The sequence below is a fragment of the Numida meleagris genome, chromosome 3, assembly GCF_002078875.1.
Source record: "Numida meleagris isolate 19003 breed g44 Domestic line chromosome 3, NumMel1.0, whole genome shotgun sequence".
In the NCBI taxonomy this organism is placed as follows: Eukaryota; Metazoa; Chordata; class Aves; order Galliformes; family Numididae; genus Numida; species Numida meleagris.
Genome location: NC_034411.1, coordinates 58,080,575 through 58,105,370, shown reverse-complemented (window position 1 = coordinate 58,105,370; position 24,796 = coordinate 58,080,575). Strand labels below are relative to the sequence as shown.

The window sequence follows — 24,796 nt, the reverse complement described above, 5'->3', positions numbered from 1 at the left end:
ATCTTAGGTAATTAACTCTACTGATCAAAAAATAGAAATGAAGTTGATAAAGAGGGCTGTTGCTGGGTGTAGGTTGCAGTAAGACTTTTTTGGACCTTGTGCAGACATTCACATATTAGGAGTGTGAAGTTCAGTTCTCTGCTTTTTTGTTCCTTCTTTAAACTGTGGGCTAGTAACTTGATCTGTTTTTATACTCTTGTCAGCACTTTTTTCCCAAACATTTACTACAGCAAGCTCCACTACCATATATCTGTTAACATTTCTTTTGTGCTTTAGTTTTTAAAACATTCCTATTAAATGCATTCAATCTAGATTTCTTATTATATCTACTTTAGCTATACTTACCTTTCAGAGTATTCACCAAACTAAATAATTTATAACTCATATAACTCATTTTAAAAATAGCTTTTGTAAAGCAGGCTTCTTTTGTTTACCCCATTTTAAATTCTTTGTTGGCAGTAAGATTGTATGTACTTCTTTTCGATTCTGTGTACTTCGTTTTGTTGTAGTTGAGTAGAAGTGTGGAAGACCTAAGAAAGTCCTGAAAGTGTCCTAAAACATCAACTCAAAAGTTGAAAAGATTTCTTACTCATGCTAATTTTTTTTATGTTTTCCTGTTGGTTTTTTTGTTTGTTTGTCTGTTTGTTTGAAGACAGTATTACTTTGAGTGGGCTGTTATGTTAACTATGCCATTCTTTGGGCTAATTTCCTAATTTTGTATTGCAATTACTTCCTCATAGGGGAATTTTATACACTAAGCTTTACAGTTGACAGTCCCTCTGAGGTTAAAAACTTGTCCCCCTGATCAGTGTAGCGATATATTCTAGTTGCATACAGAAACTGTGTTAAAGAAGAAGCATATCTGAAGCAGTGACATATTGACAATAATATGTATAGAAGTCATCAGAGAAAAGAAATCCTGTGCTTTGCAATGACACTTTTTCATTATCGTCACTGTGAAGAATGGCTGTCATCTTTACTGTTAGAAAATAAAGGCATCAGTGAATATTAAAGTAATATCAGCACTTAATGTAATATACAGTTAAGTGATGTGAAGACATGAAAATTAGTTTGTGATTGTGCATTCTTAAATTAGACTTTGGGGTTCTTGAGAAAAATTGTAAGCTACGTAGTAATCCTTTCTGTTCGAGAGAAGAAAGCACCTTTGGGAGTTTGTAGATACATAACACTTTTATGTAAACCTGGTAATCGTCAACAGGTCTGAACTAGCAGCAAAGATACTCTCCTCAGTCCAGTTCCACAAGAAAGCAAAACAACAAAACTTAAGATTGAACTTGCTATATGGAAAAAACATCTCAGTGAAAACAGTGTTTATATTTTTCATCAGATTACATAGGTACATTATGTTTTCTTAAAAGATTGTTGTTTTTTTTAGCAATTAAGTTGCTGATAGTTTATTTAGATTTTTATTTTGCATTGGCTTAATTGTATTGGATATGGTGAAGTTTTTGCAGAAGGCAGGCATGGCAAACTTGGTAGCTGACGATGTTAAATACAGAGGGAAAATTTAATATTGGATCTTTGCCTTTTCTTCATAAGGGTAAGATTGATTCTCTCCACCCTAATGGCACAGTAACTGGTCACAGTGTGTCGGTCTTTAGGCAAGGGTCATGATTTCTTAAGTAGGCAGAACAGCTTAGAGCTATACAAGTACTCAGGTATCGGTAGTATTTGGCCCTGATAGTAATGTGTCTTTTGCATCCCAGCTGTGGTCTGTTCTCTGATTTGGAAAGGTGCAGCCTGTTCTCCCCTGCTTATCTTTCTTGGGAACATACAGATGTTATTGCTTCTGCCTTCAGTATTTTCACGCTGCTGCCTTATAAAAGGCAGTTGATTAGCCAAAGTTATTGGAAGTATTCCTTCATTCCTTCTTTGCAGCTCTGCACAGTGTGCAGCTTTGCACATAGACCATCTGGATAGCTACACAATTGATCAAAGTATAAGGTACAGTCAGGCACTTGCATCTGAAAATGCGCTAGTTGACCCTAGTGACTTTTTTCAACAGGAATCAAACTTTTCTAGTGTTAATTCTCTTTATGAATGTGTAATAGATCTATGAATGTAAGTGTAGGAATGGAAATCTAAGGCAAATAAATGAGATTCACTGTGTGCACAGAATAATCCTGGCTAAAAGTGCTTGGGTAAAGTGTCATGAATAGCAAGATGTAGACATCATGTCCTGAGAGAATTGTTCAAATAAGTACCATTTCATTTTGTCTGAGGTGGGTATAGGAACTTTGTATTTGAAGAGAACGTTATTAGGATTGGCAATTTTGATGTTTGATGTCTGTTTTTCAGTAAATACTTTTGGAAAACATACATACTACCAGGTTTCTGCCAAACACCTGATTCTGTGTTTTGCTGTCATTGAAACGCTCCTGAGGACATCTGTAATAACAATAATAACAATCCATTTTGGAGGAATGAACATCTGCAATGTATTTTGTGAGTTTTTAATGACATTGAAAATATTTATCTGTTTTTTTTAGTGTGACTGTTTCCAGTAGAAGAACAGGTTTTAATAAGGTCTAATAGTAATTTTTAAAATGAGACTATTAGAAAAAGATACAAGGAAAAAATTATTTTAGATTACGGATTAAAGACAAGTAGAATTTTTTGAGAAAGAAAAGAATCCATAAAGTCCTTGGGACAGTGCAGATTTTTTTTTTTTAATTTAAGGATAGGAATGGATGAAGTGTTTTTGAGAACATCACATATTTTCCAATTTTTTTTTTTTTTTTGAATAGAAAAACAGAAATATGGCAGATGTTGTACCAGCATTTAAATAGTGGAAATATAATGTTCCAGGTTGCGGTAGGCCGATTGGCATTACATTAATGCAATGAATAATCTTGCAGCAGATTGATAACTGGAGGCAATCAAAGTGCATTACACTTTTGTGATTGGATTAGAAATTAACTAACAAGAAATCCAATGCTGAAAAGTAGTCTCATGAAACAACTCTAATAAACTTTGTTAAGCTATGCATTTCAACAAAGTTGACATATTTAGTTCTCTAAATTATTTAGTTTACTTTGATCAACTTAACCTCATTAAAATTAGTATTCTCCAAAGACCAATGCATCTCAGATTTAATAACTTATATCCCAGAGAAACTGTAAACAGAACATCAGGTAATGTGCCAGAGCATCTTTTCTTGTGCAGAGGCTGTTTATGATCATTATAGCATATCTACAAGGAAACCTGAAGTTGTTAGTAGTAAATATTATGGATGTCATAAACTTTGGTTAAGCAACTAACAAATTCATATGGAGCTTTACAGCACAATGTAGATTGCACAGTAGCCTAATCTGATTTGAGATTTATAGGGAAATATAAATTAAATATACGTACACATCACATATACCCATTCAGAAACTTGCATTTTGGAGATGCTGCCATTCAGCAAAGGATTTAAGATTATTTCCACATAAAGCAATAATCCTCATGTCTTGGGATAAAAAAAAATTCTTCCCCTTTTAAAGCTTTTGATTAATTTATATGCTTTAAATACTTACAAATTTAAATACTTACTTCATTACATTACATTAATGAATTAATTTCAATAAAGAAAATGTCAAAACAAAATGTTTTAAATAATTCAACAAATTACTTCAGCAAATCCAATATAATAGTACGAAACAAAGTTTTGCCTGAAATCTGACCTGGTTCCATTTTTGAAATATTTTTGGGTGAAGCAGAAGACTAACCATGATTGTATATCTTCCTTGGAAACCTCTTGCTAGCTCAGCTAGTTAATATAGTACTTGCATCTTGTGAAAATCTATAGCCCAGGAGCTGCATGTGACCAGGTCAAACGAAAAAGTCTTATCTTTGCCTCAAAGTATAGAACTCTGCACTACTCTATCTTTTCTGGCATTGTCTATAGAAATTATTGCAAAAAGATTCTACCTTCAAATGAAGATTAATTTTGAAATCAGAATTATGACGAAACTCAGAGTTTGCTTGTTTTGTTTTTCTTTTCTTACATTTTTTTTCCCCATAAATAACACCTTCTCATTCCTTCTTTGTGAGATTCTTTAGTCTCCTTGAGTGGTTTTTACTGTATATTAGGTGTGTTCTGAATTTACTTATGGAAATACTCTCACTGCCCCTTCAGTTTTTAGTGGAAACATTTTAAAGAAGACCTTATAATAATTTGAATAATCAGAACAGTGTTTGTGAACAATGTCCAATTCTGCATTTTCCTTATTTTCTTAAGAAAAGGTTCTGAATAAATTTCAAATCATAAAAAATTCAGGTATAGTTTTTGTTCCTGAAGTTCTGACATGAATTTAGGATTTGCTTTTCTGTTGAGATTTGAAAGTGCTATCTTTATAAAAACCTTAGCACTTCTGAAGGTCTCCAGTGCTTTTTTTTCTTGTTTTCTAGTAAAACGTCAAAATAATTTAAAATGAGTTGCATTTGCTTCCCATGAAATTTGCACAACACAGAATTCCAGTAAGAGTGATGATCATGATGGGTAAATAATAGAAAGCTGAATTAAGCTAGTATCTCTGTATTTGTTATGAGTATGCTTTTACGGGATTTGATCTGCATCTTGTCCTATTGCAAAATATTTCTGTTGTGCCAAAAGGACTTATTATAAGCAGGACTCCAAGTTGAATTGACTCAAACTTAGAGCTTTTGCACAAATACCAGTTATTTGTATTGCAGCTGAAAGATGGTGAATCTGTCTTCCAACTGTTTAGCATTTTACTATGAATTATTTATTATTCTGACATTTCTGTTCTTTCACTGATATACAGGAAAATTGCTGTTGAAATGCAAGTGTACTTATGCAAATAGAGACTTGAGTTAGATTTTAGATTAACTCAGTGGGATATGTGTTCTATAACAATATCATGTGTGTTTCTTTCTTTCTTTCTTTCTTTCTTTTTTTTTTTTTGAAAGAATTTATTAGATTTTTTTTCCCCTGAATTCTCTTATTTACGTTTAGCAAAGCAAGTAGTTACAAGAGGATCTTCTATGAAATGTATGGTACAGTGTGCTAGATGTAGATAGATTTCCATGGTCTTTGTTCTCCTTAAGTATTTTTCTACCTCTAGAGAAACTGCAGTATTTTTCAGTTTGGCTTCTTCATTTTTCCCCTTTGATTTTTTAGACAACTTATAGTTCAAGTGAGGTATATGTTACTTAACTAAAGTACTTCTGAAAGTATTTATGGCATTGGAGTGTGAGTAAGCATTTGATATGAGTATGGATTAGCCCTACCTTCTCTCCCAAACGTGCCATGTAAAACTGTCCCTTTTGGCTATGGCTTAGACTATTTCTTTCCTCTCTATAAAGCTTCCTCAGTTGTTCTCTGTGATAATACAGATATAATTGAAACTATACATAGGTTCTCTCCTTCTGTTAATTCCACTCTTGCTATTTAAGTGATGCAGAAGTGGATTATTTGGTTAATTTTTGTTTGACTTAATAATATATCTGTTGGTTGTTTCACATGTAAAAGTTGGAAGTATCATTTACATAATCACTAAATTGACTTCTCTACCTGGCTGAAGAGCCCTGGTTTAAGCTTCAACGTACAGTATGAAGAACATAAAGCACATAGGAAGCTGCCCCAAATGATCTGATAGCCCTACAATGTTTATACAATGTTTTCACATTCATGTCACTGTGACTTCTGTTGAAATGAAGCCAAACCACTTACCATTATGTTGTTAAAGAGAAAGGTCTGGAGAAATCCTGTACTGAAAGAGGCAAAACTGTATTCCTGAACTTGCTTCTAAACTCTTAAATAGTACTTTTATGTTAGCATAGTTAAACTAAAATCCCTTTTTTAAAATGTGTTTTTGAGAAGGTCTAGATACCTAGAACATATGAATATGTCCAGTTTCTCTATCCTAAGTATCAAAATGTTATATAAGTATTGAATTTTGCAGAATTCAGTTGAATTATGAAATTATTGTATTCAGATGAGGCAGTATTAGTCTGCAAGGGAAGTAAATTACTTAATCATTTTAGAAGATGATACTTTGCCTTTTTTTTTTTTTTTTTTTTTGAGGCATCTTATGATCCACTGAAGATTTAAGGCTAAAACTGCTTGATCTTGAGTGTTTGTTGCTCACTGTCATCTGGATGGCATTTCACAGAGATAGCAATGAAGTCTTTTAATCTTCTGATAGAACATATCAAGTAAATCAAAAGATGACGACAATGACAATATAATATCTATTCAAAATACTAGTAAAGCAGCCAATTCATGTAGCTTTCACAGTTCAGTGAAGTCATAATACTTGCCAGTTTAGTCCATGTATGTTTTCAATGTAGCTAGATGTCTGCAAATGCTTAAAAGATATTGGCTTAAATACAAGAATAAAAATAACTGTTAAATAACCATATTTTTAATTAAGAAAACATTCAGTGGAATTCTATCACTATGCTGCCCTGGAAAATTCATCATTAGGATGATGAATACATTAAGTTAAGGAAAAACATCATAATCCATTGGGGTGGTTTAGTTTCAGAGTTTCAGATTTTTGTTTGTGCATTCTGAGGATTTCATATCTCCAGTTAAATTTGGAAGTTGTTTAGTTTGTGATTGTTTCAATATTTTTTGTTTAGTTCAGAGTTACTAGATGAATGACAAGTGATAGATGAATTTGCTTTATTGCGTTTTGTATGCAGATGAGTATTTCTCTTTAGATAAATAATTTCCTTTAAAAATCACCCTCCTTCTAAAGGGGAATACGTGAAGTCCAAGTTTCTACTAGAGTCACTAAATTTTATGTAATGCCTGACTACAGTAAACAAACAAACATAAGTATAAAGTAAGTATAGATGAGAATCTTCATAACATCTGCATCAGCCTACCCCGGTAAAATCCTACTATAAGTTCCCTTTAAGTATTTTAGAAGAGTTGAAGTTGAATTTACTTATACAAGATGATACATACTGTGTTTAAAAGTACTCTTTAGTCTTTATTTTAATTTCACTGTTTTTGTAAGTATAGCTGTAGCAGAAATGCTAAGTCATGGCTTGAAGCAGTGATTGAGTACCTGGTGGGAAGGTGCCAACCCAGGGGAGCTCAGGTGCATGCAATGCATCTGAGTGACCGGAAAGGGGTGGAGCCAGGATCCACCCCTTCCCAGACCTCATTCAAGGGTTGGCAGGGGAGGAGAGGGGGTCTTGCTGGAGATCCCTATGTTCCTGAGGCCTTTCAAAGGTAAGCAGTTTTTTTTTTCCTTTATTTCTGTGCCTATGGCTGTTGCATTTGAGCAAATCCTCGCTGCAGCCTAGTATTTTGCTTCTCTGCTGTGTTTTCCCTTGCGTTATAGCATTACAATAGCTCTCTTCCATTAATAATGAACTCACGCATAGAATGTGTAACATTGCAAAATGGAGCACTAAACAGCTAGAAACTTCAGAATCCAGATCTTCCAAAAAAGGCTATACATTAACCTCCTTCATCTGTTTTTTAGTATAATCTCTTGGTTACATCCATTCTTCTGTTTTTAATTTTATTTTAACAAGATCTTATGGAAGTATAAGACTTTTCTGGCTTCTTTTACTCTCCAAATGTGGTCTTTTGTTCAATTACTTTCTATTTTGTTCTGAACACAAAACGGCTAATTTCTTTTTTGAAGTTTTATGTTCTAAGTATTTGCTGTAACTTTATTTAATGTTTAAATAGTACTAGAGAACTAATAAATTAAAACAAACGACAATTGCCTTTGAAGTTAGGTAGAAGTATTACTTCTATTTAGTAGCCAGTAAATGGAGTTACAATAAGATTGTAAGTGAGATTTGTCTGTTAATTCTTAGCTCCCACATGAAACTTTTGAAGCGCTTTCTCCTCCCCCTCCCTCCAAACACAGGAAGCTACAGCTGTAATATTTGGGATATTTTGTTGCTGAACTGTAGCAGCTCTCTTTCTAACTACGCGCAGCTGAAAAAGTGCATGTGAACAGGGTTATATCTGCTTATCTTTCCAACAAGTCATCGAAGTCCTACTCTGTTCAGCAGGTGTACTCTGAAGTGCAAAGATGTTAGAGCTAACCTTTGTGAATGTTAATACTGGCACAACAATTTATCTTTACTACACTTGTTTTCGGTATCCAGAGAACTACTCTGACTTGCAGGAATTTTTACTGAAAATACTAATCTAAAGCATGTAATGATCCCTTAACTTACTGAGTTTAACTTTTTGGATTTAATTAAATATTTTATTAATTGCTATAGTAAGTCTTTCACTGATTTTCTATCACTTAGTTGGCTTCTTATTGGTCTATATTTGCTTTTCCTCATTTATATTTATCAAATATATCAAATATTCATCAAATCATTGGTCTGAGTAAATCAATAATGTTAAAATAGTTATTGTGAAGTTCTCTCATTGTAATCTTACAGGCAGCTGAGGATTCCTTTGGTCTAGACAGAACATCACCAAATTAATTCAGCCCATATTATCAGGAGTTCTAATCATATCCTTGTTTCAGGCAAAATAGTGCTAATACAGCATTAGTAGCTCACCACTGATGTTACTGAGCAATGAAAGCACACCTGGGTTTGTTATAGAGTGGCAGCAGGGACTGGACAGGGCCAGCACAGGTGCCTGAATTAGGCCAGAGGCAGTTCCATACCAGCTGACACCATGTGGAGATTGTAAAGCTGTGGGCAGCTGGTTGTGGTGGCCTCTGCTTGGGGGCTGTGGGGTGCTGGTTGGTGGGGCCTGAGACCTTGCAGTGCTGTGGGGCCTTGTGTTGGTTGGTGGATGGTGAGTAACTGTGTAGTGGCTGTATATGTAGGGATAGTTACTGTATTTTTGTTTTCCTTTTTCCTCTTTTGTTTTAGCAAATAGGTTTTTTTTTTTTATTATAACTCAGGAGTTCTACTTGGTTTCCAATTGTTTTCTTCATCATGGTTGAGGATTGGTGAGCGAGTGTCCGTGTGTGATGTTACCTGCTGCTGGGTTACACCACAACGAATCTTTTCTTTTGTCTTCTGAAACTAGAATCTGCTAAACAGTTCTGTAACTTAACAAGCACTCGGGTCTCACTTTGGACAGCTTTATACTGCTGTTTCTAACCTTCAGCTACTGATAAAAGTTCTAATATGAGCTATTGAGACCTAAGGGCTGAATAGTCTGTACCTCTGATTAGATACCATGGGATGATAATCACCTTCTTGTGACTATGTTGCATAGAATACTTATAATCTGAGGTCTATTGTAGCTCCTGTATGTTTGCTATGGAACTGCTAGCCAGTAATACCTCCTGTTCCTGTGTTTGTGCAGCTGATTATTCCTGTGAAAGCTTTGGAATTCACTGGATTTCAAGCTCTGCTTCTAAGGTTCTTTTGCTACTACTATGCTACTAGCATACATCTAATCCCATTTCCCAGACTTGATATTTCTTAACAGTCCACATCTTTCATACTTGAAATAATTCCACTTGGTAAAGTGACCTAGCTCCAGCTAGGAGAAATGAGAAATATACGTAATTTATCATTTGACCTAAAAGGTGATTGGTGTCTTGCTTCATTTCTTACCTTTCATTTACCCTGGGGTAGCTCACAGGCTTGTCATTAGTAAGATTTGTTATAATTTTTACAATACTACTAATAATAAAAATAAAAAGGGAGGCATTACTTTCAGAGCAGCCTTCATAAAATAAGGATAAATAAATAAAAGATGTCATCTGGTTATTTTCCATGGTGAGCAGTTTAAGTATTGGTGTTCTGCTATATTAGGAATAATTCAATTCCTTGATGGAACAAGATTGTGATTAGTGCTCTGTCTTTGTTCACATAATAGCAATGCAGAATCTGTTTCTGGGTAGAGATTTCATGCATTATAGTACAGTCAGCTTACTATAATAGTTTTACTGATGTTATTTTGGTGATTTGTGCTCGTTGCTGTAGAAGCAGGTTAGTATAGTTGGCAAAATTAACAAGAGTATGCCTGAATGGAAAATTGGGAAAAGCAAAGTAGGAAAACAGTTTTTTTTTTTTCAGAATAATGATTAGTTTCTCTTACCTTAAGTTGTGTAATGAATACCTTTTGCATTGATGGCTTTCTTAATTTCTTTCTGGTTTAACTTTGAGAGATAGTAATACAGCTGTTAAGCACCAAGAAACACTTAACTTAAAAATCATTAAAAACAGATAAGATACTTGCCACTACATCAACTGAATATTTAGTAGAAGCAATCAGTATTAAAAAAAAAAAGTTGGTCCAATCCATCATATAGCACCTTTTTGTATAAATTAATTTGGATATTCGTTTATGCCATTGTGATTGTTTTCTTCATGGTTTAATTTTCTGCATTTAGCAAGAAATATATGCAACAGCTTCTAAATTTCATACGTTTTTCCCTCAATGTCTCTTAGAGGTAAATCCTTCATACTGACCTTTTATTATAAGACAGTCAATTACTGTCCTAAGGGGATAAAGAATTAAAACATCTCAGTCTGTCCAGTACTAAAAAATAAATAAGGGAATATATGCTGACATAGAGAATGGAAGAACACTTCCCTAGAAGCCTTAGGACTATTTGACTGCTGACATATTACAGAGATTATTTATAATCTTGGGTATGAGAAAATGAGAACCTTAGAGCCTGGTAAAAGATAAAAAGAATTTTTTCCGGAGAAAAAATGCAATGCTTGCGAAGATGAAGCATGACTAAAAAAAGAATGCTGTTCTAACCTCTTAGTATTTTGATAGCCTGTGCTGGGCTCAGTGAAGGTTTGTCTGGCTGACACAGATGTTGTTTGAAGAAGTAAATATTTGCGAAGATTATTCAATGCAATTGATAACTTAAAATGTTCTCACCTACCGAGTATAAAAGAAAATGTACTTCTCAAATGAAATTTGTGATCTCTAATTTGATTCTTGCAGCAAGTGATATTGTCAGCATACTTTTCTTCATCTGGTAATTAGCAGCTTTATTCTTGTTTTGTTAATTTGAATGTCTGTTGTTATACGTATATGTATGTACAAATGTACTACAGCAGCTTTGAAAACAATGCCTGCCATGGTATTACTTGGCCTACAGCATCAGAGGCAGATGTTGGTGGTATAGCAGTAGAGGCTGAACCTTCCCACCAGTATTCATTACATGTTGTTGCTGTGTGACAGACGGCAGCAGAGGAGCATCTGACAAAATGGCATCTGACATGGAAATGTATATGAAACAAGAGTATGTCATTGAATTCCTCCACATGGGGGGGAAAAAAAATGGTACCCATTGACTGATACTTGCTGAATATTTATATAGGCCAGACAGTGGATGTGAGCACAGTGAGGTGATGGGTGGTGCATTTCAGCAGTGGTGACAGTGGATCACATCTACTGGTGCAGTTTTCTGTAAGCATGGTATGCAGGCTCTTGTTCTTCTCTCAAAAAGGCCTAGCGAATGGTGGTGATTATGGAAATAGCAGGCATTACTTTTGGAGCCACCTATGTATACTGGGTTAAGAAGTTTCTATTAAAATCATCTAGCTGTGTTTGGGTTCAAGTAATCCATCAAATTCAGGTGACTGCCAAACAATTAGATATGCTATGCAAGTAAGATTTGGCATTTTTCTAATTAGTCCTACATAATAACAGTTGTTTTATTGGACCAGAATGATTCAGGCTTTCTTAAATAGCATTTTTAGTAGCTAGTTTTAATTTTTCCAGGTGACCAAAACATAAAGTGTACATATTTAAAAGGATATGTGGAAGACCAGGGTTCACAATTTAATCCAGTTAAAACAGTGCTTTTTTTGTAGTTAAAAACATCTCTGAAAACTGGGTTGTTTTCTTCTCACAGATGCGGTTTGAGTCCCAGCATGAAGTAGTAAGGAAAATATACTAGAACTATTTTTTCTGGGTCATAATGGTTGCTATATATGATGATGCCTGTGCCTATTTTTCAGCTGGAGTAACTGAATTTTTTATTTTTACTTCTTGCAAGCATAGTGAATAGGTCAGATAATCTAAAATGACTTGTGTACTTGCCTAGCCTGCTGGTACTTCCATTCCATATATGCCTTAGTTTTTAATCCTTAAATCTTTGATTTTCTTCATGCTATAAGAACTCTCAGTCTTGATATTAGATAACAGGTAATGATTATACCTAAGGTCCAAAAGTCTGACATTCTTGCTTTACAGGTATTTCAAATAAATTTGTAGATCATCTTAGTGTGCACTTTCAGGAACACTCTTGAGCCAAAATATAGTGGTGACTGCACTTTTATTCTAGGCAGAGCACCTTTTGTGTAAGCACGAAATGTTTTCTGGAGTGTAAGCCTGCAGCTGTTCTTATTGAATGTATAAATAAAAGACTCATTAGGCTTTGAGGAAAGGAAAAAATTGTGGTCATAGCTTTGTAGGTTAAGATCACAAAAACTATCCAGTGGAAAGAACAAAGGTAGTGCTCTAGTATCTTCTTGAGATCTGTTTTATGTACTTTTCATGCTACTCTTTTAAATACATGCAAAGTTAAATAAAAACTTTGCAGCATGAACTTGTCTCCCAGATAAGGCTACAGTGGCTTAAGAAAGAAAGAGGAATTCCCTGTTCCAATTGTGAGAGTGGAGTTGTGAGTAGAGTTTTAGGAGACAGCTGGAGACTAGATTTGAAGTGAGGAAAGGGCACTTTGTGGTTGTGATAGTGAAAGATGGCTTGTCTGAATTTTCTCTCCTATAAATTCCCTGAGATGTGGATTGTGGCTTGTTTTGTTTCTACTTTGCCTAGTAACTCACTGACTGAGGACTTTTCAGATATTGCTCCAATTACTGCAGTAATGTGATTTAGGTCACATTTCACCACCAAGTACATACTCTACTTCAAACATAGGTCTGAATTCCACTGCTTGCTCTAGCACTTAAGTAAGCATTAAGTGTCCTTTGGATTTAAAGTCTTGCAAGTACTTCCTGTATGCTGTTCATAAACTACCAAAGTAAAAACTAGCTGTGGAATGGCAATAGACCATATATAATGATGTCGATAACAGTTGGACTGTGTCAGGAATTGATCTGGTTTGCAGTCTTGCTGTCAAGCTCAGTTGAGGGTTTGGTTTTCCTTTTTTTTCCTTTTAAACACCGTAGAAGATAATTAAATGTGTAATGGAAGACAATACTGAAATATCTTCAAGATGTACCTTAGCCAGTGTCTGGCCTGTAACTTCCTGTGTGTGGGCTGCTTCCACTCATTCAGCTTCAGAAACAGAATATCGTGTACAAAAGAAATCTTGATTTTTTTTTCCCCAAGTGGACTGATGAATGCTGACAGATTAAGACCATGTGAATGCTGTTACTGTTGCCTTTGTGTCTAGTAAACTTGATCTAGGAATTTGCTGTGATGTCTGCGTTAACATTTAATTGATCAAACCTTCCCTCCCCCCACCAAAAAAAATAACCACACCAAGAAAAAAGACATAAAAGACATTAAACATTAAAACTGACATTCTTTATTGAATTTCACTCCCCTTAAGTCCTACGGAACAGTCAAACCTAATTTATTTTTCTACTTCTCATATCCACAGTTGCTTTTTCTCAAGATAAAGATCTATGTAGCAACTAACTATGCACAACTATGTTTGAACAAGCAATAAAAAAGCTTATAATATTGTATTGTGGTTTTATAGTAGGATCTCAGTCAGCCTACAGGAAGTAAGAAAATAAATTCATAACATATGCTTTCCTTCCTTTTTTTCTGTAGTCACAACCTCAAAGTTGGTTTAAAGATATTTGCCAATTTTTTCAAAATCCCTTGCAACATCAATTGCTCTATTTTTTTTTCTTTCCTGAATCAGTATTTGATTCTCATTACACACTGTATTTCTAGAAATAAGACCGTGTCTATACAGGTAACTCTGTAATGAAAAGTCCATTTTTTGATATAGTTAATCAAGGTACTTCGTTTATGTGTAGTGTCACAATAGAAGTTTACTAACAGCTTTTAGTGGTTTCTCATTTATTTCACTTCCAAGAGGATTCTTAAGTCACATTTAAGTTCATGAGAGTAGTAAAAGGTCTTTGATGTGAATGAGATGTAGACCCATTGAACTGATGCCTGTACTATAAGCAATAGCTATTGAATTTCTTCCGTAAAACCTGAGTGTCTTAGAAAATTTGGGAGGGGAAAAATACTAGTGTTGAGACTCAATCACGGATGCTTTTGTGGCTTTATTTTTTTCAGGTTCATGGCTGCATTAATAAATTATGTATTATATATTGATGTTTCCTGATTTACACTTCTAAAAAAAATTACCTAGGTAGCAGTACTAACTTAAGTTTTCCTTTTTTTTTTTTGTGATAGGAATCTTATAGAGAAGGAATACTGGAAACCTTTGATAGCATCCCTTCAGCCATTGTAGGAAGAACTATTGCCTTTCCCAGTTCCTGCACTTCCTGTTTTCTTAGTTATTGATTCTGATGCTTCTAGCAGTTATTTAGAATCAGAGTCCGTTGTCTCCATCTGTGTGCTGGAGAATGCCAGTGACAAGAACTTCACTTATTTTCCAGCAGAGTTTAAAAACAAAGCCCACTGAGAAACATTGGAAAGTTTTTCATTACCTGTTAGGGGCTTAGTATTGTTCTGTGTTGTTTTTAGTAACAACTAAAAGGCTGTTTAATGTTGATGTGGCCACCAGATCAGTTACTGGCAATTGTGTGTCTAGATGATGAACCAAGCCAATACAACTGCACTACTACTTGTAACTGCAGTAGTGTAAGTAGGGCTTGCTCTATTCTGTGTGGCCTTGTGTCATGCAGGCATACTATAAATTACACTTTATTTTTGTTTTTCCTTGATTCAAACTCAACAGAAGAGGTGCTATTCCCTTACTGCATAGGAAATCATAGCTTCAGACCATGGTCCCTACTGATGTATGCAAAGTGTTTTTTGACTTTGAGCATGTAAACTATATGAGGGGTAAGCTATTCATCTTCACAATTTCTTTTGGCCTTGGAGTATTTATAGAGGCTCCCTGTGGAGCTGCACAGTCCAGCATCCCCCAGCTGTGGAACAACTTATGAACAGCGCTCTCCATGTATGTATACGCATGGAAAACTCATTAATAGACATACCTAGCCCTGGAAGCAAGAAGACTATTTCTGCAGCTTCACTTTATCTGGAAAAAAAAAGGGGGAGGCGGGAGGGATGGCTTGTTTATTCAATACCTTATTTGGGGTACTTTTTGAAGCCAGCCTTGAGTATTAACAAAAGGGAGTAAGTATCGCTGCATTCACTGTTCTAAAGGCTAACAGGCATTCAGGATCAATCCTGTAGTGGATACTTGGCCGTTTGTAAGCCCTCCAGTGTGGATTCTAAAAACACCTGGATGTGTGTAAAAGGGAGCTGTAAATAGGATACGTGAAAAACAGAAGGCTTAGATTCTATGGCAGGGTAAAGGCTTGGTGCTTAGAGTAAGAAATAGGGTATAATAAAAATACAAAACTATTAAATAGAGTTATAAACACCTTTCATCTATATGTATAGATTTCTTTATTTACAGAGGAGAAGCTGAAAGAAACAAGGACTTGCAGCAGATGTAGATAAAAACTGTGATGGTGAGACAGAAGGTGAGGAAGAGGGACTGGGAACAAGCAGGCAGGCTGCACAGGGTGGAGAGAGTCCACAGGTCCTTGCTGGCAGTGGTCCCAGCAGGGGAGAATCTGTTGCTGGTTCTGTGCACAGTGTTTCTCAGGAAGTCCGAGTTGGTCCTAGATTCTTCAGAACAGGACAACTGTTCTGCAAGTCTGAGTTGGATATATTTGTTGACTATTTTTATTCAATACATAGTACTTTACTTAACAAATATTTATCTTTGTTGGTCACTATTATTATTCCTTGTTCCATATGTGCTATTTTTATTTAGATCGAGAGATTTATAGATCTAGATGTAGATCTATGAAACGTTTCATTGCCATCTTATGAGCTATAGATATTTAAGCTATCTGAGGTAGTTTAAGATTTTCCCTTTTCAGTTTCACTGTGCATCTATTCACTTCGTATCTGATCAGGAGGAAGTTTTAAGTATGTATCCTGATCTCTCCAACTTGTGGAGATTTAGTTTGTGTCCCAGAGTACACAAATTAAATTCCTTTCAGTATATTCTAAACCAAGGGAGGGTGGGACCTGACTGGAGCTATTCCAAAGTGCATTTAATTCCTCCTCAGAATGCCTGTAATACAGTTATGAGTATTCAGCACCAGGTGTTTTGCCCTTCATGTCCCTTTTTACTCCACTGTGCTCCTTGTTACAGCTGACATTAGACACAGGAAGAAAAAAAAAAAGATGTTTTGATTAAAAACAGAAATGGAACTTTGAGCTACGGTATTGGTAGAGCCCTTGAACCCAGCCAGTGAGCTTGTGTGGGTCATTTTAACTAAAATTTAAGAACTTCTGTTTGGAATATGAAGCATTTTGCATGAAATTATTAGCACCGATGTTTTAGGTCAAGTTTACCTAATCATATTCATATAAAGAGCTAAAGGAATATCAGAAGACCTGAAGGGTCCAGCTTATCCTTCCTTTTCTCATGGACATTTGACTTAATGAGAATTGTCCAGAAAATGAACAGAAGATAAATGATAAATTAATAATTTCATCATGCTATTTAAAATAAAACCAGTATTCTTTTTTAGAAAGAACACCGTTCATTAATATCAACGGACCTGGAACATGTGCTAATTCTTTGCTTAAGTTATCTTAAACAGCATCTGCTCCTGTCACTTTTTTGATACTTTTCACCATTTGATAAGCCTCTCACAGGCAAATTTCCATCAGTTTTGAACAGTAACTTCAGTTTTTTTGTTCTCTTCCTTTATGACTGTTCTTGTTAGGCCACTTAAAATATGACAGTACAAAATAAATTACTACTTATTCCACAGAAGACAAACTAGGGATGAATTTGTAGTTTTTCCATAGGATAAGAGATTTGACTCTTCAAATAAGCAAGGTCTTAAGTACAACTCTTCTAGTTAGCTATCCTTAAGGCTAACTAAAAAGGCCTGAATTGTGCATTTTTGGGAATTAAAGCTTATCTTTGATTTGGTGCTTTTTTTTTTTTAAAAGCTTACAGGTATTCTGGATCAAGAGCTGTATTCTGCATCTGTCCCTGGTGGTGTACTGGCAAAGGACAAGGCTTATTGAAATTTTACAGCAGTCAAGTCTGGAGCATTCAGGCTCTTTAAAAAGAAAAAAAGTGGAACTGGTGGAAGCAGTTCCTGTCAGGAAGCTTAGCTGGAATGGCCTTTCCATGCAGTAGTGTGGGGGAACAAGTCAGAGATTGATCTAGCATGGGTTCCTGGTGTTAATATGCAGAGACAAGATATAATACTGTAGACATAACTCCTCTACTGTCATGTATGAGATCACAGAACCACACAATTGCAGGGTTTGGAAGAGACCTCTAGAGATTGTGGAGTCCAACCCCTTGATGATGAGTTCTGTAATGCAGTAAGACAGAAAAGCCTTGGTATTAGTAAACAGCAAAGTAAATAGTAAATTGGCATTAAATTTGGAGTAGCTGCATTATTCTGGCTCTCCCAACTGATTTAATAAATATGAGACTGCTCTTATTTTAACCAGTTGTGCATTCTCACAAACACCTTTTCATGTGCTGTTAAGCAAGTTAAGTCAGTGTGCAGTTGAGAGATCTTTTCCTGTGAATCTGTATAATCAAAATAAAGCTGTGGAGTGTCTTATCCTTCTAAAGGATCTGCATGTAAGGTGAAATGAAACAAGATCTGTAGATTACAAGAGGAAACGAGTACTAAAAACAATACTAATAAGATCTAAGTACTAATACTAATAAATCTCACTACAAGCAGAGATCACATGGGAGGTGAACTTGTTCAAAGAATACATTAACTCTGCTCTTGTAATGGGAAGTTGCATTAGAAGGTTGTATTCCAGTCAACCTGACAGACAGCCTCTGGGATCTCCAGAGGGTTGATAAAGATGTAAGAAGTATTAGGCTTTGCTCTGTTACTAGTCATGAAAAGCCATGTGTTCTGATGTTCTGCAGCCATGGGGGAAGCAGTGCTGCAGGAGAATACTATTTTTATTTTTCTTTGGTTGTTACTTTTCTCTTGTAATGATGTACAGAACTTTGCGCTGTGCAAGAAACTGCCTTTATGCTGCTATCCTATCTCACTGCAGAATAATCAATATTATATCTCTGGATTCAAAGCATGCCTGTAGCAAATCTGTTTGTAGGCAAGTTGCTCTAATATAGCTTAAAACCTAGAGTTGAAGCTACAAAACCTTTTTGTGTAGGAAGAGTTCTCTCTATCCCTGGAGTAGGCGACATTGCTGCTCTGCATGCTTCAAATCAGGGCATGTTGATTTGGGTGTTTACACTTTCTCTCCTGCTGTTTATGTGGACTTGTGTTCGAAGGGCTCAACTTTTCTCTGAGCTGTATGTTTTAGCAAGAAGCTTTCCTTATTAAACTTTTTAATTGCCTTCTGTGTGTCTAACTTCTGATTCTGTGCTGTTTCTTTGGTTTGAGACAGTTGTGGTTTTTCTTACATTTTCAGATACAAACCTTAAAGTATCAAAAACAAAAATAACAGAAATGAAAAGCAACTCAATTCTCTTTACAGGTAATACTATGCACTTTTTGGGGGGGAAAAGTGGGCCTTACAAGAAATTGAACTCTATTAATTACTATCAGTCTAGTTGCATATGTTATAATTCATAAAATAGAAATTGAAGCATTTAATAGGACTTTACATGTTGCTATTTTTTTAATAACTAAGTACTTTCATGATACATTTTCTAGGAGGGGGTAGCAGAGAGCAGCAATAGACTAATTTGTTTTATTTTTCTATATCATAATGAACTAGTTTAGAAAAAAATGAAAATTATTTTGAACATTTTAGCCACAGTGGATGTTTGTCTGGAAATTCTGTTGAAACTGATGCTGCCTTAATAAACCACATACTTTAATGAATTCCTCTATTATTTACTTATTTTTCACTAAAGCTAACAAATAGAAGGAACATTTTTACACCAGAACTCCTGTAGTTTGGATGAGAATCTCCAATTGCCTATTTCCTGACTTTGCTTTCCTAACAGGAGCTTATCTCATAGGATAGTGTGTTGCATTTGATGAAACATAGGAAATAAATGTTAGAACTCTTCAGTGTATCTGCTAAAGGTATTACACACATAGGGGAAGAAAAATGCTTATTTAGGCACTGTGCCAAAATAAGTGAAATAATCAGATTTCTTGTAAACAGTGTTATGGCCATCTGCAGTATCACTCTCTGGATATCGCACATACGCTTTGTTTTAGACAGTTTCTTTATTCTTCCTGTTGCAGAAAAACATTTTCACGTGTATCACCAATAATCTCTAAGGACTTTAAAACAAGTTTCCATACATGTGCAAGACCACATTTCTGCTTGGATTTGTAAGGAATTATTTTTTCTAAAGCTCAAAGGATGCAATTGTGAAAGAGGAGTTCAATCTTAAATTATTTATGATTTTTTTCTTGTTTTGTAATAAAAATGAATGTAATGTTAATGAAAGATCTTAAACTAATGGCTCTGGTAATTGCTACTAACTAGGACTGATCCAAAGGGTGTCACTGACTTAAAGGAGCTTTGGAGTTAGGTTTCATGACAGCCATCCAGGCCATTTACTCTACTGATTTGATTTCACCTAATGCATTTTGGTTGCAGTGATTATTTAAAATATACATGACTAATGCATTTTGTTATCTTTTTTGAAATAGATTTGGCAATAATGTGAGAATAAAAATTATTTGATAGGAAGGGGAAATTTTTTCAGAGTGTTGGAGAATGGATAAAATAACCACATTCCTATGTCAGTAGGAATGAATTCTTGAAAGCTGGGTAAAAGTTGTTACTTTAACTACCAAGCTGCTTGCTGGAATGAACACTGCAAGTACCCTAAACAGATATGTGTTGGTGACTTGTTTTCTCTACTGGCTCAAGAGAGAACAGGGAGCTGAAAGTTGTGGTGAGAATCATGCAACAATTTGTTGAATCCAAAAGCCGTGGTAAATTTCAATTCTTAAGTTACTGCCAGTATTGTGAATAAATCCACTTGACAAAATAAGTTAAAGGTCGATTCAGAAATGATTAGGGTCATGTACCTCTGAACTTGAGGTGTTGTCTGTAATTGTCATTTGTTCATTTTGCCCATCCATCTCCCTTTACTTCCTCCTTTCCCGGGGCATGGTTCTGTGGGACCCCCTGCCCTGTTAGTCACAAAACTGGGCTGAACAGGCCTGTAGGCTGTTGACTCCACTCTCTTTTAGGCCGGTGGGCCTGCTGTCCCCTTGTCACAGACAGATCAAGAGGTAACTCCGTGACAAGCTGACATTTTATTTTCATCACGTTTAACAATGTAGAAGAATAAATGTGTGTTGTTGATGTGCTTTGCCTGTGAGAAGCCATGCCACTGTAATACCAGTAGAAAATGCCTATTGTGGATAATTCTGTGGAGGGCTCATTTAATCCTGAACGCATAAAGGAGGAGTGTGAGTAGAGCTGAAATAGCAGTCGTCTTATTTGGTGTTCCTAGTTCCTACTTCTACCCTGGCTTTTCAGCATCTGGAAACCTGCATGAAATCCCATGTTTGTTTCATGTACTTTCTGAAAAGAATTTCATCAGTTTTCTGTACTATTTGCATTCTAATTTAGAATGCTGTGTACTGGTGTGTATTTTCAGTTTGATTAGGAGCACAATAAACTATTGCAGCGAAGCTGGAAATTACGTGTTCCTGAAGGGTGCTCTGCCATAGAGTGTGAAATTCTGTCTTTCCCAATGTTTTACCATATAATTTCAGGTCTTCTGGTGCTCTTCTTTCAAGAAAAGTCTGTATTTCAATGGTAGGATTTTTAATAAAAATGTCATCTAACAAGAGTTAGTGAAACAATTATAGCTTCTTGGTTCTATCTGAAAATAATTTATCATATTAAGGTCAAATAATTGTTTTAATTGTCATTAGAATTTTAGAGTCTATATATTACTGAGTTACAGAATTTTCTTTTTATGATGTTTGTTTAGTTAAATGTCAGATTAGTAGTGTCCTATTCTTACATTGCATTACCCTAATACATCACTCTGAGGAGTTTCAAAGAACTTCTGAATAGTGAAAGTCATTTTGAATTCAGTAAATAATACTGTGACCTAATTCAAGCTTCATTAGTTACTAGAGGTGAGAATCACATTTAGGTATTCATGATTGCTTACTGAAGTTAATAAATGATTGTTTGAACTAGTGCCCTATAACAGGCCTTGCATTTTACACAAAAAAAGGCTGTATCAATTCAAAGAAGATTTGCAGAATACAAAATCCCCCAAAAGGGGAAAAGAGAGTTTAGTTGACAATATCCATATAATGCTTCCAGCATCATAAGGTGCTCCTCTAGAAAGAAAATATTCTCCAAGCTAAGAATTAGCTTACAAAAATTAAGAAACATGAACCCTTTAACCTCAAAAGAAAAACCCGGGATACAGTCATGGATGAAAGGGGATAAGATAATCCTTTTTTCAGTTTTATTATTTATTTCTATGCTCATGGAAATAATACAGTGGGAATTTTGGTTGCTTTGAGTAGTAGAGATAAGGTATCTTGTTTTTGACCCCAGTATTTCTGATTTGTACAGAGGAAAGAAAAAATTAATTACTTAAATCACTTTCAGAGGGGACAAATGCTAGGTGCTCTGCTGTGTGCTAGAAATCTGCAAATGTACATGTGAATCTCTAGTTCCATCAACTAGTGTCATAATTTCTTTATTTCCCTGCTGACCATGAGTTTTTCTGTTTTCTCATGTTCTTCATGGTGCTTTTGGGATCACCTGTCAAATCAATAAAATCATTTTCAGTAATACTCTTCCATTTTTCTTAGTAGAAATAATTGCTTCATGGACTGAACATTGTTTTATTTCTTGTAACTGTTTTCATTTTATTCTCTTTGTCCAAGGAAAACCCATTCTAACATGAGAATGTTCTGCTAGCACTTAAGTGCTATGTAGTTAAAGTAGCAGCTCTGTGAGGAAAGAACTGAACATGATTTTTTCATCTCTTTTGATGTCGGTTAGAATGAAAGAGACTGTATGGTGGGGGCAGAATGTTTTAACCTCAAGCTATTGGTTTCTGTTTCCAAATTACACTGTACTTTAATCCCATGAACCAGTCACTAGCTGCAGACAACCATGTTTCAGATGAGTTTTCTGTTGTGTTCAATTTTTCTGCAGGGCTAGCCAGTGGTGCCCATGTTACTGTTACAGAGCATAAATTGCTTTCCTGAACTTTGGGAATCACTTCAGTACATTTTGAAGCAGTACAAGGTTTTAAATGTAGAAGTATTAATATTTCACTGTTGTGGAAACTGTCTTACTTGCTCTTCTGTGTAGCATATTCTACAAATTAATTACTTGGCATGTCTGAAATACCTGTTTTTATTAGGCATTCAAAGACAGAAGATCACATTTTATTCTTTTGAAGTAAATCACAGAGCACTACTCCATAAGTATCTTCCTGCTAACTTTTTCCCTTACCACCTCCATTTTTTCATAACCTATTTCATCCTTTTTTGATTTGTCTCTTACATGTGTCCATGAATGCAAAATGTATTCCTATGAATGGAAATAGGTCAGTTGCTTGTGCAGATCTTGGAAGAAAAATACCACCCCTTCTGGTTTCTTATCTGAAGAATTCAGTTACAAAATATAGATTAACCCAAACTAAGAGTTCTGCTGCTGTGTGGGAAGCCTAGAATGGCTTTGCAGCTTGTGTAGCTTTCATGGTTAGGACCAAATCCTTCCTATTCAGTTACCTTTTTAAGGTGTCTGGGATGGAGAGCAGATAATACTCATTCTCTTGCATTTATTTACAAATACTTTATACCCTTGTTTATAAGTCTGTCTTTTCAGCCTATGCAGATATTACTTTCCTTATCCTTTTATAACATTTCATTTCTGATTATTAAAACTAGTCTAGCTTCTCACTAATTTCTTTGTATGTTATTAGTGAATTTCTAGTAGTAGCTGTGTCACCTGTGATGTAATACCCTGGTTTAACTCTGGTACCAAGCAACAGAAGGTAGAAATTTATATCCTAGGAAGTTATCTGGGAAATATGTACTTCCAGGCATAGAATTAAATTGTCTTGCATTCTTAAAAGTGCATTGGATATAAGCAGTGGCAGAATCTCTTTTAATGTGTAAGGTGTAATCAAACAGCTCAAATTAATTAACCTTTATGTTCAAGGTTTTATGTGCTGTATAATTTCCATATACAGAGATTGCAATTCTTAAGCAATATAACTCAGAAATTTGTTGCTTTGATCTGTCACATGTGGCTGTAATGATCAAGGATTTGGATAATATTAATATTTTGAGAGATCATGTTTTTGAAGAATCCTTCATCTAGAGAGGCAATCAGAGCAAAGAAAGTTGGCTTCATCTATAGCTCAGAAATCTGTTCAATGCTAGATATCTGTCCAAGAATATTTAAAGGTTTCTGACATTTGGAGGTAATTCCCAAGTCAGGCAAATGTCACTGTATCATCTATAACTGATTTTTACAGCAGTAAACTGACAAGGTGGAGTTAAATGGTATTCAGAGTAAATTATTAAAATGAATTTCAGGTACGTGTCTGGAAACATATAATGGTACCTTGAAAACAGCCTGACAGTCTGATAGGTGATATTTTCCCCATAGGTTATAGTCTACTACTCTACCTTCTGATGTTCTGAATGTCCCTGAAGGTCCGGGAGTAATCTGTAATTGGAGATGAGTGGAAATTGCATGTATGGTAAACTGACCCTCTATTTTGTGGAACTGTATGAATATAGAAGGTGGGATTCACTTTGTGAATTGACACTTGAGATGAGGTCTGTTAATGTTCTGTATGAACTTGCTGTAACCATTGAGCCTCAAAAGAAGTCCTGCTCACCTTGAGAGAGTCATTGGCAAATGACTTTTTCAGAAGCTGGTTGACTAAGCTGTACTATTTAAAATGTAGTTCCCTGATACCACCACTTTATGTGCGTTGTGTTCTCAATGAAGATTTCTTTCTCAATGTTGAAACTCTTTCATAAAGGGTGCTGATATTCCAGTACTATTAAGATCTGAATTGATGAGTGGACCACACAATTAAGAGGTTCTCTAGCACATATATCTAATGCGAATGTGCTAATAAAAGCATCTTCAAATTACTGATGTCTTCTGCAGTACACTGAAGTGGGTGTGTGTGGCAAGTGCAATTTGTACTTTGCTGATTTTGCTGCAAAGGTTTACCTTGACTTCAGCAACGTCTGTCTCTCACGGTATTCTGGAGGAGCTGTCAGCCAATGGCTTGGACAGGTAGCGCTCTTTGCTGGGTAAAGAGCTGGCTGGAGGGCTGGGCCCAGAGAGTGGTGGTGAATGGAGTTAAATCCAGTCTAGCTTTCAAATTCAAAAGAAACCATGGGGAAGGCAAATTTGAAGACTTTTTGTGGCCCACCATCTGTCTGGTTTCCTGGGTCCCCCACTCCCCTTGAAGCCTACGCTTCCTGATTCAAGCTCAGTAAGCATACTGCTTCTCTGTATATCTTTTAATTAGGGAGGGTGCTGACAAAATTAGGGCATTCATCTGCCTGCTGTGAAGAAGTTAATGTATAATCCTGGTCTAACTACAGGGTCTGTTTACTTGTGGTATTCACTGTGAGCTGTGGAATATATCTTCTCCATATTTACTAGCTACATCAAAAGCTGTTTGTGTCAGAGTTATTGAGTGAGCCTTGCTTGAGGCATATGTGACAACGCAGCACTTGCTCAGACTGCTAGATT

The 24,796-nt window shown here is 35.5% G+C and overlaps 1 protein-coding gene across 3 annotated transcripts in view; it reads left to right on the top strand.

Annotated features, from left to right (window-relative positions):
- Positions 1–24,796, top strand: part of LAMA2 (laminin subunit alpha 2) — a 353,391-nt gene that overhangs the window by 24,988 nt on the left and 303,607 nt on the right. The gene's annotated exons all lie outside the window — the stretch shown is intronic.